The sequence below is a fragment of the Culex quinquefasciatus genome, chromosome 2 (assembly GCF_015732765.1).
Source record: "Culex quinquefasciatus strain JHB chromosome 2, VPISU_Cqui_1.0_pri_paternal, whole genome shotgun sequence".
NCBI classification, from domain to species: domain Eukaryota; kingdom Metazoa; phylum Arthropoda; class Insecta; order Diptera; family Culicidae; genus Culex; species Culex quinquefasciatus.
In genome coordinates, this window is record NC_051862.1 from 125,287,121 (window position 1) to 125,302,178 (window position 15,058).

Genomic DNA, 15,058 nt, shown 5'->3' on the forward strand with positions numbered 1-15,058 from the left:
ATTTGTGGTGAGCCCTTCGCCGTTGCTGACGTCAAAGGAGGGAGTACGGACAGATATTGATGGGTTTCTGACAGCACACGAGAGTTGGTGTGTTTACACGTCCTTGCGGTAGACAACTACCTGAATCTGTGTGCATAGTATTCAAGCTGAAGCTCCTTCCGATTAACGTCATCGATGAAAGACATAAGTTCGTCCACTTTTATTATTAAAAAATATAAAATGTAATCTACTAAAAACTAATTAAATCGTCCCTTAATGTTACGTAAAATCTTCACTCTTGATGCAGTAGTTATGTTTGGACAATACCTATTGATTAGGTTATCGAATTCTAAAGCAACGCATCAAAAGACACAATCTTAAGGAAATGGGTTTATCGAGCAATAACCGTCAGATAATCACACAAAAGGTGTTCAAAGTGATTGAAATCTGCTCGAGATTATCTTGTCACAGCGTAGCCATTTTATTAATAGCAAAACCCCTCACACACCCACACCCCAAAATAAACCAGATTGTACCATAATAGGGGAAATATGCCCATTTTAAGCCTAATAAGCGGTCGTGTTTGAATGATGCTGGATAATCTGGAGTGTTCCTTGAAATTCACTATAACCAAGTACACCAACGAGTAGAGCATCTTTTTGTGAACATTTCTGTTTATGTTCACTTTTATTAAAAGTTATGCTATTCCTTTTACAAGCATTAAAAAAAATATTTCAAAAATGCATTCTAATCAGTCGAGTGCATTGGGCCACGCCCATTTTTCTATTTTCAGCTTAGTTCTTTTTTTTTCTTCCAGCGCTCTTTTGGGTCTGCTTAGTGCTACCAAAATTGATGAAGTTTTAAGCGAACATTCACGAAAAGTAGCAATTATAGCGAAAGTTTCCTGGCAGCACTTGCTCACTCCAACAGGCGCTGCACCAGCATGTTGGTGGTGTTGGTGACCACCCTTTGTTCTTTATTTGCCTTCGCTTCTCGCTTGGTTTTCTTCAGCCTTCGATTGGAATGGGCGGTCAAAATTGAAACGTCAGAAGACTTAGCGCTTTTGTTTTTTTGATGGCGCTTGCTAACTATTTACATGTTTCGGGATTATTATTCAACTGAGTGACTAAGCAATGGTCAAAAGAACATGTTGCCGGTAGTTGGAAGCAATTTTATATCTTAAGCGCTTTGCAATCGTTAGCGCAAGTGAAAAGATATTGATGGCGACTTTCGTTAAGCAGTTAACCTCTGATCTTGCGTGTGGATGTGTGTGCCACCAAAATGATGAGAAATTGTCTCGCAAAATAGAAATTATGATCAAAAGTGCATTAAATTTGATCTTTTTGGCCGGTAAATGGCATAAATTTGCGTGCTTACTCGAGGCGGTGCTGTTGCTGGTAAGTTTATAGCCTAAAAAGTATTTTTGGAGCTTTAATCGAGCATCAAACTCTCCATATGACGAAGATAGGTGTTTTATTAGAAAGGGTATATTTCCCCTACATCACCAGCGCGCCATAATCTAATCCAACCCACGGCTTCGAGACCCGAACCGCAAAAAAGCCAGGTCAAGTCAATAAAATCCAGACTCGTGGCCGTAGCCAGCTGACCAAGGTTTCTGTTGCTGCTGTTACTTCTGGCTGGGGCGGCATCGTAAATCTTCATCGACGTATTAACAGATTTTATGGTGGTGCCATTCTTCATTTGTTGCTGTTGCTGAGCGCCGAGGACGATTTTTAGCTCAGCGCAGCTGGCGTTAACCTCACATCCCATCCCCATTGGTGGTGGAGGCGCCTGGTTTTGGAGTGTCTTGGGGTCGTGAACACTCCTACTTGAGTTATTTCTAATAGAAAAAAAGTGATTACTTTATTTCCTTTTGGAGTGCAGATTTTGGTTAAGGATGGTGTCATTCACTCTTTGAGCAAAGACTGGTAATGATGGTTCTGAATTTAGGAACTAGAAATAACTAGTGAATTTAAATTAAAAATTTATCACAATATGTTAAATTCTTCTACAAACAACATGAAGAAAGCTTGATTTGATTTATGCATTCTATATTAAGTTACCTAAATACTCTGTAAATCTGTACCTTTTGAAGGAATTTTCCGATAGATTTCCTATCTTCTGCAAAGCTGAAGGTATTGATGCGGACTATCCAGAAAAAATAGGTACACGCATAATATATTTGCCGATTTTTAAAAATTTTTCACAAAATTTCCAGTTTCCATAATTTGTATTTTTTTTTTTAATTTTTAAAGATTTTTTAGGGGTCCAAAAATCCGCAACTTTGAAGCCACAGGGAAGTACGGTCAACAATTTTACCATCGTGTTATGATCTTTTGAAAAAAAAAACTTTTAATGTAAAGTTGAATTTGCAATTGAAAAGTACTCCACGGTATGACGGAAGGAAATTATTATAAATCAAGCACACCCATGGGATATTTATACGTAGAAAGTTGTGTTTTACCTTCCTGATTAAGAATACGTATGTACAATTTAAAATATTCTTTCGGTGAAAATGGCGTTTTTCTGAAAAACGTGTTTCCCGAAGGCGCAGGGTAGCTCCAGTGATTAATTTTTTTAATAAGCCTTATTTTATGTCGTATTTCAAAATGTTCTAAATTTCTTTTGCCTTTATTTACAATAAACTTAAAAAAAACTATTTTTTAATATTTTTTTAATATTTGTTCTGTGCCAGGCGTCTCCATTAGTATGAAAAAAACTATTTTTTAAGAATATTTTGAATCGTACATATTTTTGACTAGGAGGGTAAAACACAACTTTTTACGTATAAATCTCCGATGGGTGTTCTTGATTTATAATATTTTACTTTCGCCATACCGGGTAGTCTACAGAAATTTTGCTAAAGTGAACCTTTTTCAAGATATGGCCACTTAAAGTTTAATTTGAACTAAAAACAAGTCTCACTCAACAGCCCTCCATTTTGTAATGACAATATCACTGCAATCAAAAGTTCCATTTTAAATGCTATGAAATGAAACATTTGTAAAATTTTCTGACCATATCGAATTATTTTTTTAAATGGAATTAAGTCTAACATTTCAAAAGAGCTAAATATGTAATATTATATTTTAAAATAAAGAAAAAAAAAGCTAAAAAAATACGCTTGTTTCAGAAGAGTTACAAATAATGAGCTTACGAAAAAGATTATTTTAGAATTTTTGTATGACAAAGTTAGATTCAAAATGAGGACCGTCTTCAGGGGCGAAATTGGACAGCTGTGTGGTTCTCTACTCAAAAAAAAAATATTTCAAAATTTTAACATTAAGCTTTACTTTTAAAAAGGTATACAAATAGATAATTTTTCTAATTTCATAGTTTAGACCAAATTATAACATTTTTGAAATATTTTTATTGAAAAGATATAAAAAACGTTACTTAATCCACCAGAAGGTGTTAGCTGCCTTCCTCCTAAAAGCCAGCCACTTACTACGAAAGCTTTGGACAATATACATCTGAGTGCTGCCATCTATGATACATTTAATGATCATTTGAAAGCACCGCAGTGCTCGTGTGCGTGCATTGAGCGGAAAGTTCCGACAGCTATCCGCCGGAGCTTTCAAATTATGTAAATAATAACCCTTTTTGGTATCAACCAAAACAGTTTTTCAAACATAACTTTTAAAGTACTGCACCAAACCAGAAGAAATTTAAAAAATAAAAAGTTCAATTTTAGAGCAGGATTATAGCCTTACCTCAGTGAGGAAGGCAAAAGACTTAAAGAACCTGAAGACGAATCCAAAAACAAAATAATAGGCTAATTAGGTGACACTCAGAAACAATAATTTTCATCGATAAGGATTAGTTGTGAGGCTATGTATTTCAGAAAATAGGGGAACAGCATCTAATTTTAGCGTGCCTCTAATGTTGGCAGGTCAGAACTTTGACATTCAATTAAAGCTAATTAAAAGCGTTCTCAACTGAAATCGAGTGATAAATAGCTCAATAAAAAGTGAGCAAGCAAGTTTCTATCAACAGTTTTGCAAAATTAGTTGTTTAAATAGTGAAAATCATCAAATTGGATGGAGTTAGAAGCGAGAGCTTAATCTGCCAAACATACGAGAATTTCCCCTAATTGCTCGATTATGAAAGTCTCCGAGAAAAATGTGTAGGAAATTTTCTAAACATTAAAAAACAATCGGGGCGCTTTTTTCAAGAAGTATTTTTAAAAACCAAAAAAAAAGAAAAGATATCGAAAATGTATACCAATAGGTAGCGGTATATTGAATCAAAAAATTGTAATGTACTTTTAGATTGCAAATTTAACTATGCTTAAGAGCGAGTTTTTCACCGATGTGAAACAGGTCGTATCGAGGTGCTCCGATTTGGATGAAACTTTCAGCGTTTATTTGTCTTTACATGTGATGAACTCATGCCAAATATGAGCCCTCTACGACAAAGGGAAGTGGGTTAAAACGGGCATTGAAGTTTGAGGTCCAAAAAACATGAAAAATCTTAAAATTGCTCGCATTTCTGTAAAACTTCATCAATTCCAACTCTCTTAGATGCATTCGAATGGTCTTTTGAAGCCCTTCAAAATGTGCTAAATACATCCAGGATTGGTTTGACTTTTTCTCATAGCTTTTGCAAATTACTGTTAAAATTTGATTTTTTCAAAACCTTAATATCTTTTTGCAACAGCCTCCAACACCCATACTCCCATAGGTCAAAAGTTAGGGAATTTCATGGACTATAAGCCTACGGTTTTAACTTTTTGGCCAATCGCAGTTTTTCTCATAGTTTTACGATTTTTCTAGAACAAACATTTTACAACGTTAGTTTTTTGTCCTGTAGGCCTTCATAGAAGCACTTTTTGGTCTCAATTTTGACCTATTCGGAATCCTCAGAAAATTTTACATTAGATAGAGGTGTTGGAATTTTGAATTTGATTGGCCATTTAGAATTAATTAAAATATTATTTAGTATTTTGTCAGATTAGGGGTAAAACAAGTTTACGCCTACTTGATACAACATTTGACGTATCGATCATAGGGTAAATAAGATCTATTTCTTTTTTCAAAAATGTTTTATTCAATTATTTTTTAAATCAAAATTACAACTCCAATTCTTCTAACTTACGTGAAATTGTCCGATGATTCCGAATATGACAAAATTGAGACCAAAAAGTGCCGTCTTCTTGGCCTACAGGGCAAAAGCTAACGTTGTAAAATGTTTGTTCTAGAAAAATCGTAAAACTATGAGAAAAACTGCGGTTGGCCAAAAAAGTTAATACCGTGGGCTTATAGTCCATGAAACTCCCTAACTTTTGACCTATGGGAGTATGGGTGTTGGAGGCTGTTGCAAAAAGATATTAAGGTTTTGAAAAAATCAATTTTTAACAGTAATTTGCAAAAGCTATGAAAAAAAGTCAAACCAATCCTGGATGTCTATAGCACATTTTAAAGGGCTTCAAAAGACCATTCGAATGCATCTAAGAGAGTTGGAATTGATGAAGTTTTACAGAAATGCGAGTAATTTTAAAATTTTTCATGTTTTTTGGACCTCAAACTTCAATGCCCGTTTTAACCCACTTCCCTTTGTCGTAGAGGGCTCATATTTGGCATGAGTTCATCTTATGTAAAGACAAACAAACCCTGAACGTTTCATCCAAATCGGAGCACCTTGATACGACCTCTAGATCAAACCGAGCAGAATCTACAAATACTGCTTCTTAATTTTTTAAATATATTTTCCAGAAAACGATTGTTTCAAAAATTCATATCTCCTAAACCAGATTTTACACCATCAAGCACTATAGCTCAGAAGATGTCTTTTATAGTCCTTTGAAATTTATAAAAAAAATCTAAAATTGAAAAATAAGTAATTCATGCGTTTTAGACGGTAAAAATTAAAAAAAAAATCACTGCTGCACGTATTTGGAGTTTTGGGCCAGGGCTCTAGTAATATTACACCTAGAAATGTGGACAGTTTTTTTGTCAGAAAAAATGTGTAATTTTGCCTTGAAAATGGAAAAATTTGCATTTTTTCCACGAAAATTGAGATAAAATTACACCGGAAAAGAGGTATTATTCATACATTACATTTTCAACTATGTACCTACAACTTTGCCCAAGACATTAAAACACGATCCGACGGGTGTGGCAAGTTATTGATTTTAAATATTTTAATGGTATTTTGTATTAACAGCTGGAAAATTGTATGTAGATGTGTATGGAAAATTTCCTCTTTAGTCTTAAATATGTTCTCACATTATTTCAGCTAACTCCAATATAACCATCGTGCGAAGTTTTATAGATTTGCAAAATGGGTTCTATTTAAAAAACAGCAATGTTAATATAGATTTTGTAATTATTTGAGTTTTCGTTAAGAATGTTTTTTTTTGGCAATATAAGTATGTTTTTAATCAAGCCAAAGATTTTATTCCACATTTATTGAGGTAAAATTACATGGAAAAAGATTATGAATTTTTTCAACTTTACAAAATTCATCTTTTTTACTGTTTTTCTTGCTTCAAAAGGTTATCACAGCATCGAAGTTCTTTTTCCATGAAAACTTTTTTTTAACTTTTTTTTAAGATTATGAATTTTTTCAACTTTACAAAATTCATCTTTTTTACTGTTTTTCTTGCTTCAAAAGGTTATCACTGCATCGAAGTTCTTTTTCCATGAAAACTTTTTTTTAACTTTAATTCTAATATTGTTATATTCATGCAAATTTTTAAAATTGCAGCAAAAAAAAACTCTACTCTTTAGAGAGTCTCACCATTCTACATCGACTCAAAACCAATAATTTTCCTAAACATTTTATGTTCCTCGCATCCAGTGTTGCCAGCGAAGCGCGAAATTGTAAGCCAAATCCGAACAGTCTCGAAAAGTTGCTCGATGCGGCCCATTTGTTACCGCCAAACAGCAGCTCGTACGATCAGCCGGCAGGATTCCATGAAGGCAAGTGGCAAAAAACCGCAAAAGTAGCGGCGGCGGCAAAGGTCGTTCGCAAGAGAGAGAGCGGGTCTATTTTAACGGGCGCTATTATTAAACAAGTGTTTTATTTTTAAAATGTGTGCGCTCTTTTTTCTTCTTGGCTTTTTCTTGAAGAAGTGAGGGGTTGCACCCTTTCGACACTTGGCCGATGATGCTGCGGCGATGGATAGTTATGATCCGACAAAATTTGAACGCCTATTTTTAGCGCGTGCCAGCCTTCGGGCAATCCATTGGTAAACAAATGAGGAAAATCGATTTTTCGCACCTCTGCCAGCGCAAATGAAATTCGGTCAATTTGCTCATCATCTGGCAGATCGTCTCGTGTTGAGGAAAGCAGTGATGCCAAACTTTAAGAAAGCGATTCTTGAAAGTGGAGAAGTTTGAAATTGTACAAACACTGGCAACACTGGATCCGCTCAAAAATGGCAACCCACGTGTCAATCAGCGTCCAGACGCAACAGGTTTACACAAGGTAGTTAGGTCTCGGGTTTCAAGGAGTGTACACAGAACACACCTTCAAGGTAGGGTAAACTTGGGTGGATGCTTCTTGAAGAGAGGAAGGGTTATAATTTCCGTCATGTTTTTGTTTGTTTTGCTAGATTTTGATTTTGTTGATACAGATTTTAAGCTGCAGGTGTTCCCAAGCCACCCAACTGTAAATACAAAAATGGTATCTAAATTCTCCAGAATCTGTATCTTGAGAACGGAATTTCTGGTGAAATAGGTGTCTTCGGCAAAGTAGTTGGTATAGGAAAGGAATTTAGGTTTTTTTTTTATCTCAGCCCCCAATTTCCTATTTTTTATTTTTTTTTATTTTTCTCCTATGAAGGAAGTCATTTTGAGCAACGTTTGTTCTACGAAAAACTTTACTTCTGTTCCATTTTTAGTTTGTTTGTTTGTGATTATCTTGTTAAGTTTATGTTTGTTTCTGATAGTATTTGGCTTATTTTCCCATCTGCTATAAATACTTTCCTAGTTTTTCAATGTTTTTACAGTTACTTTTTTAATGTTTTTTGCCGTTTTCACAATTTCTACATTACAAAATTTACTGCATACTTAAAAAAATAGAATATTTTTTTTTGAAAAACTCAGGCATTTGACATTTTTAAAAACGTTGGCAAAATCACATAAAACATGTCAAACATGCAACATGAAATTGTTTTATCTGAAAAGCAGCTATTGATGATATTTTCAATGTCTAAAAATGAATTATGTGTGAATTTCGGATAATTCCGATAAAAATATAATTTAAACCTCAAGACCTGGGTGCAGAATAGTTGTCCGCAAAGCGGCCTCAATTTAGAACTGTCAAAGCGGAACCAATTTACTGTTTGCAAAATGATACCAAGAAATGGCAAGTATTGTAATCGATCTATAATTTATTTTGTCAGGATTAAAAAAATTACTCCAGCTTTTGAGGTATTCGAAGTCAACAAATCTTAAAATACAAAGATACATAATCTCGGAACTTCCATTCGGTTGTTCTTCTGGTTCACAAAATTCCACCCACTTCTGACGCAATTTATCGTCACGTGGAAAATAAAAAAAGCCTATTTTGGCTGCCCATCGTTTAGTCTACGAACAAAAAATGCGCGAAGCACTTAATTTTTCAGCGAAAACTTTAACATCAACAGATTCAAAATGTTTCAAAACCAGTCACTTCAGCAGCAAAAAATATGTCACGCTTGAGCTTGAACAAAGCCTTCTACTTTGTTTATGTTTACAGTAGTAGTGCACTTGTAGTAGTGAGGAGCAGTTGGGAGCATTCGAAAATCACGTTACGCATTCTGTCTTTTCAGCACCCAGCTCAAGACTTACAATTTAAACGGGTTTAAAAGATGTTCAATTGGGCATGATGTTTCTATATAGTATAAAATAGATAACTTAATGATTCTAATAAACCAACTTCCAAAATTGACCAATTGTTCAATTTTTCATGTACCGTAAACCGGGTGACATTGATAGTATTCCAAATTATTGTTGGATTATTTTTTTCCAACTTGTAAGGTTTTTTTCTCAAGAATATTATTTTTAAAACATGTACTGGGATAGGCCATGCACTATTTTTGGAAAAAAAGTTTTTTAATTTACGTTTAAAAAAAAGTTATGTTCAAAATTCTTAGTTTGAATTCCTGGGGTTTTCTTGTTAAAATCAGATTTAAGATGTTCAAAGAGCAATTCCACCCCAAAACAGGAATTTTTTAGGTACTTTTTTCTCGACCCTCTCAGATTTCAATGAAACTTTGTAGACATGTTATTCTAGGCATATATAAGCCATTTTTGTGTATATGGAGCCAGTAACACTCGACAATGGCATTTGAGAAGGGCGTACGTGTTTTCAATATTTTTGTATTTCGTAATTTAAATATTTCTGTATCTCGAAGCCGTTGCATCGTATCAAAAAGTGGTCAAAGACAAACTTGTAGGAAATTTGACGGGCTTTCCGAAAAAAATACACTGAAAGAAAAAAACACTCCACATTTATGAGAATTTTTGATTTTTAAGTTTAAAAGTTAAATTTGAAGGTGAGCCCACGCTCAAAATTTTTGTGAAAATAGCCTAAGATGTTACAAAAAGACTCACGAAAAATGCAGGATGGAGCAACTGACCTAAAAAAATACAAAAATCATTTACTGAAACTGTTTTTTTGAAAAGTGCTCTAAACGTCAAAATTTTCATAAGCCGAATACGGGAATCGATTTTCCAGACAATTTTACATAAAAGTCTCCATATTGACCATTGTCCTAAGTCCAATCCTTGTGAAATTACAGCGGTTTTAAAAATAAAAATGTTGAAAAAATAGGTTTTTGGATGGTTTTTGGCAATTTCTATATGACGGACTTGATTTTTCAGTTTCGAAAATATTTTTACCGAAAAGCTCGTCCAATTTCCCATAAGTTTGTCTTTGACCACATTTCAATTGGATGTATGGGCTCACAGATATAAGCTAATTTACTATCCAGGTTACTTTACTACACTGAAAAAGTATTATGTTTTCAGTTATGAGCAATATAATTAGCTCATATCTGTAAGCTCATACATCCAATTGAAATGTGGTCAAAGACAAACTTATGGGAAATTGGACGAGCTTTTCGGTAAAAATATTTTCGAAACTGAAAAATCAAGTCCGTCATATAGTAATTGCCAAAAACCATCAAAAAACCTATTTTTTCAACTTTTTTTATTTTTAAAACCGCTGTAACTTCACTTACGACTTAGGACAATGGTCAATATGGATACTTTTATGTAAAATTGTCTGGAAAATAGATTCCCGTATTCGGCTTTTGAAAATTTTGACGTTTAGAGCACTTTTCAAAAAAAAAACAGTTTCAGTAAATGATTTTTGTATTTTTTTAGGTCAGTTGCTCCATCCTGCATTTTTCGTGAGTCTTTTTGTAACATCTTAGGCTATTTTCACAAAAATTTTGAGCGAAAAAAAATCGTGGGCTCACCTTCAAATTTAACTTTTAAATTTAAAAATCAAAAATTCTCAATAAAGTGGAGTGTTTTTTTCTTTCAGTGTATTTTTTTCGGAAAGCCCGTCAATTTTCCTACAAGTTTGTCTTTGACCACTTTTTGATACGATGCAACGGCTTCGAGGTACAGCAATATTTAAATTACGAAATACAAAAATATTGAAAACACGTACGCCCTTCTCAAATGCCATTGTCGAGTGTTACTGGCTCCATATACACAAAAATGGCTTATATATGCCTAGAAAAACATGTCTACAAAGTTTCATTGAAATCGGAGAAAGTTGGGTACAACCGATTCCCTATTTGACATGGAATTGCTCCAAACTTAATTTTCACTAAGCTTGCTGATATAGTTTTTAAGAAATAAAATTGATGTTTATATTTAGTTATCTAATTTATAACCTTTTTTTTTTTAAAAAAATACATATAAATTTTAGGTGATATTGTTAAAAAGTCAGAATTTTGCATGAAATTCGTTATAACTAGTTTTTTTTAAAGTAAAATTATCGATTTCTATTGCATTTTTAACTGAATTCGAAGCAAGAATCAATAGTTTTCACATTTTATCAGAAATTTGTTCTACTGAAAATGCCTATAAACTTGGAGAATTTTTTGAATTATATTTTTATCATTTACGAACTTATTCTACCTTCTCCTAGTGGAAAATTGTCCAAAGAATCCAAAAATGCATTCCGTTTTCCGATTCAAAATCTGACACTTTGAGAAGATCAACATTTTCTTAATTATAGTTAACTAACTTTTAAAACTTGTTTATTTTTTTTTGAAAAGAACTTCTTGAGATACTTTAAGCACTTCTCTACCACGGTCAGTATGATTCCATACCATTCCGTACGTATTTAATGTGTACTCTTCATTTTGCAGAAAAAACTCAAACCCCATTTTACGGTAACATTTTCCGCTAAATTTGAATCAGCCTTTACAATTCAAATTGACATAGCAGTGATTTTTGTCATAATTTAAGATTTGAGATGGCTATGGATGGAGTTAAGATGCTATGCGAAATCAAGCCAGAGCTTAAGAGAGTTAAGACAGTTTGATTACAGAATCAAACGTTTCTTTTTTACTTTAAGTAATTAAATGTCATTTGTGACGATTGTATTATTGTAAAACTAAGAAATTCAAGACTTTCACATTAAGATTGTTCTCTTAACTTATAATCAATTGACCTTTAGCTATATTATGTTTAGATTGTTAATTTGTTATTTATGTAATTCAAAATTGATACTACTTGTATTTATTTATTTTATCTTAAACGAAGACTTTATAGTCAATCTCCCTCCAACTACCACTGCTTCCCAATATCATTTCCAGAACGCTGACCTCCACCCCCTTTTGTGAGCCAAACATCGCAAAATGTGTGAACCGAATTCGAACGAGGTAAATGGCGTTTACTCTCATAATAGTTCGATAAACTGCGACGTAGTAGCACCTACTATAACGTCCAGTATATAACCGACCGGTATTTAAGAGCCGCTCCACCAAGTGACCATCGCCATTGGTGAACCGAACTGGACCATTGAATGGAAAATCAATTTCGCTTCCGAATTACGACGTCGTCAGCGTCAGCGTATCGTCGTCTTTGGTTGTTTATTTTTGGCGGTAGGAAGGAAGGACTTTTTCTGCCGGAATAATCGTGGGCGGTTGGAGGTGAAAGCAGCTTCCGGATGATGGAGCGTAAATATTAAATGAATCGCTTTTTGGTTGAGATGTTTTGCAGAAGTTTTTGGATGGATAGTTTTGAATTTTCTCTCTTTTGAAGTAATTTCAATCAATTTTCACTAATTAATATCACTTTGTCTGCAATCTTTATCCATAAAGTTGCAAGAAGTCAACCTGTTTCTAGCTCTTTGATAAGTTCTTACAAACTCCCATTGCTGGAAAAGTTTTCAGCTTTATTACACGCAGGACGGTAAGTCCCCTTCTTAACGTCTGATCTCCCGGCAAAAGGCGCGCGCGCTCAAAGTTCTTCCCTGGGAAAATCCAATTTTCAGCTTGAATAGACTGCGTCAACTTTTGCACTCTCTAGTTGATTCCGCACAAGCATGTAAACTTGTGCTGGCTAACTATCCCCTAATGGATTGCAAAGCTTTCTTTAAACTGTTTCAGCCAGCGTGCACTCAACATTTGATGCGTAACGAGACTTGAGAACTTGTGGTGGTTGTTCGGCCAAGAAGCAGGAAGGTGAAGTTTAATTGCAAGTCCCGGACACGACGACGACAATGTTGGCATGGCAAGATATTGAATTATAATCACGGCAGCGTGAAGGGATTCGATTGCACGTGGATGCTTCCGGTGTTGGTTAGGTTTCTGTCTGAACAATAGGGGAGATTGTGGATTTTGGTTTAGTTTTAGTAAATGATCTCCCAAATTAGGAAATACCTGGTTATTCACTTAACATTTTTGAACTTTAAAAATTTAGCTGCAAAATTAAGGAGAATATATTTCAACAATCTTTCGATCTAATAGGGTAATTTTCTAACAACTCACACGAAATCGAGAAAAGTTGCCCCGACTCCTCTTAGATATAGGCAGCGAATGACAAACATGTTAAAGCTGCCTGAAATAAATCAACTACCACCACCACCTCTTAGATATGCGTGAAACTTTGTCCTAAGGGGTTGCCGAGCTTCCGTGGCCGTAAGGTTACGGGTTTCGTCTTGTAAACGGAAGGTGATGGGTTCGATTCCTGTCTGGCTCGGCAAAGTCAGATCCCTTAAAAGAGTAAATATTCTCACTGGGAATACTGACCGGTAGGGGATGGGTTTCGACTAGCGGCGTGCTTGGTTTCCAATCCAGAGGTCGTGAGTTCGATTCTCGTACCGGGATGATGAAGTTAAAAAAAACTGTTGTCTCCGATCACGAATCCGAGATCCGTTTTTTGATATCTTGTGACGGAGGGGCGGTACGACCCCTTTCATTTTTGAGCATTCGAAAAAAGAGGTGTTTTTCAATAATTTATTCTACAAAGTTGTAGAGCAGACAATTACAAAAAAATGCTATATACCGTAAACTGGGGTGACTTTGATAGGATTTCAATTTGTTTTTAGAATAGGTAAGGTTTTTCTCAAGATTATTATTTTTAAAACATGTACTGGGGTAGGCCACACAAAGTCCATGCACTATTTCGAAAAAAAAAAGCTTTTTCAATAATGTTTAGAAAAATAGTTACGTTAAAAATTCTTAGTTTTAATTCCGGGGTGACTTTGATAGTCGTAGTTTTTCTTGTTAAAATCATATTTAAGGTGTTCAAACTTTATTTGTACGCTAATTGTACCATCACTAAAGTAGCTGATATAGTTTTTTAAGAAAAAAAAAACAATGTTTATATTTAGTTAACTAAATGTATAAGCTTTTTAGCAAAATACATATAAATTTTAGGTAAAATTGTTAAAAAGTCGGAATTTCGCCTGAAATTTGTTAAAACTACTTTTGTTTATAAAATTATCGATTTATACTGCATTTTATACTAAATTCGAAGCACGAATCACAAGTTTTCACATTTTACATGAAATTTGTTCAACTGAATTTGCCTATAAATTTGGAGATTCTTTTAAATTGTGTTTCATAAGCACATATTATTTATTATTTACAAACTTTTTTAACCTTCTCCTAGTGGAAAATTGTCCAAAGAATCCGAAAATGCATACCGTTTTCCGATTAAAAATCATGTTTATTGAGAAAATCATGACACTTTGAGAAGTTTAAAATAATGACTTTCATCAACATTTTCTTAATTATAGTTAACTAACTTTTTAAACTTGTCAAAATTTTATGAAAAGTTCTTTTTGAGGTACTTTGAGCACTTCTCTACCACTAAGTAATTTAATTGTAATCTTCATTTTGCGGAAAAATCGCAAACCTATCAAAGTCACCCCGGCTATCAAAGTTACCCCGTTTTACGGTACACATATTTGGTTTGCTTATAAACATCACGAGTTATCGCGATTTTACGAAAAAAAGTTCTTAAAAAGTTACATTTTGCGTTTTTCTTTGTTTCGTCGTCCGTGTCTGTCGGGGGTGACCATGAACGGCCATGATCAACGACGACCAACTTTTATATAAAATTTATTTATAAATTTAGCCATTTTAGCTAAGTTCCATAACCGATGTATTTTTTTGTTTTATTGATAAATCTGCCCTAATTTATCAGTAATTGTAATTTTATTGAATTTCTATTATTTTTTAAATACAATTAATCATCTGACCATCTGACTCCTAAAGTATTTTGAGTAACTTGTGTTTTACTTGGCTTATTTTAAGCTTTTAGTCGTACATATTTCATTTGTATGCTTTTATATTACAAAGTTATTGTTTTTAATTGGTATTTTTAGGACAACCTCTTAGTTGTAACCAGTGGGTGTGTTGTGGGAGAATTCCGGTGACACAGAGGCAGGGGAGTGCGTGTGTTCGTGGATAGTGAGACGAGTCGGTTTATGTCTCCCGTGTACGGACGCAGCCATTTCCGTACTAAAGCGCCTATAAAGAGGAGCAGTTCTGCTAGCCACCACCAGAGGGCCGAGGATCAACGAATGGGCGGCCATTGGGGGTGGCGAAACTGATGATGATGATGGGCGGGTTTTCCAGGATTCGCCGGATCAGAGGTTCGCGGGATGAGGCCCGGAT

At 34.4% G+C, this 15,058-nt stretch overlaps 1 protein-coding gene across 1 annotated transcript in view; it reads left to right on the plus strand.

Annotated features, from left to right (window-relative positions):
• Positions 1-15,058, plus strand: part of LOC6047192 (serine/threonine-protein kinase meng-po) — a 96,605-nt gene that overhangs the window by 63,933 nt on the left and 17,614 nt on the right. The window lies entirely within an intron of this gene.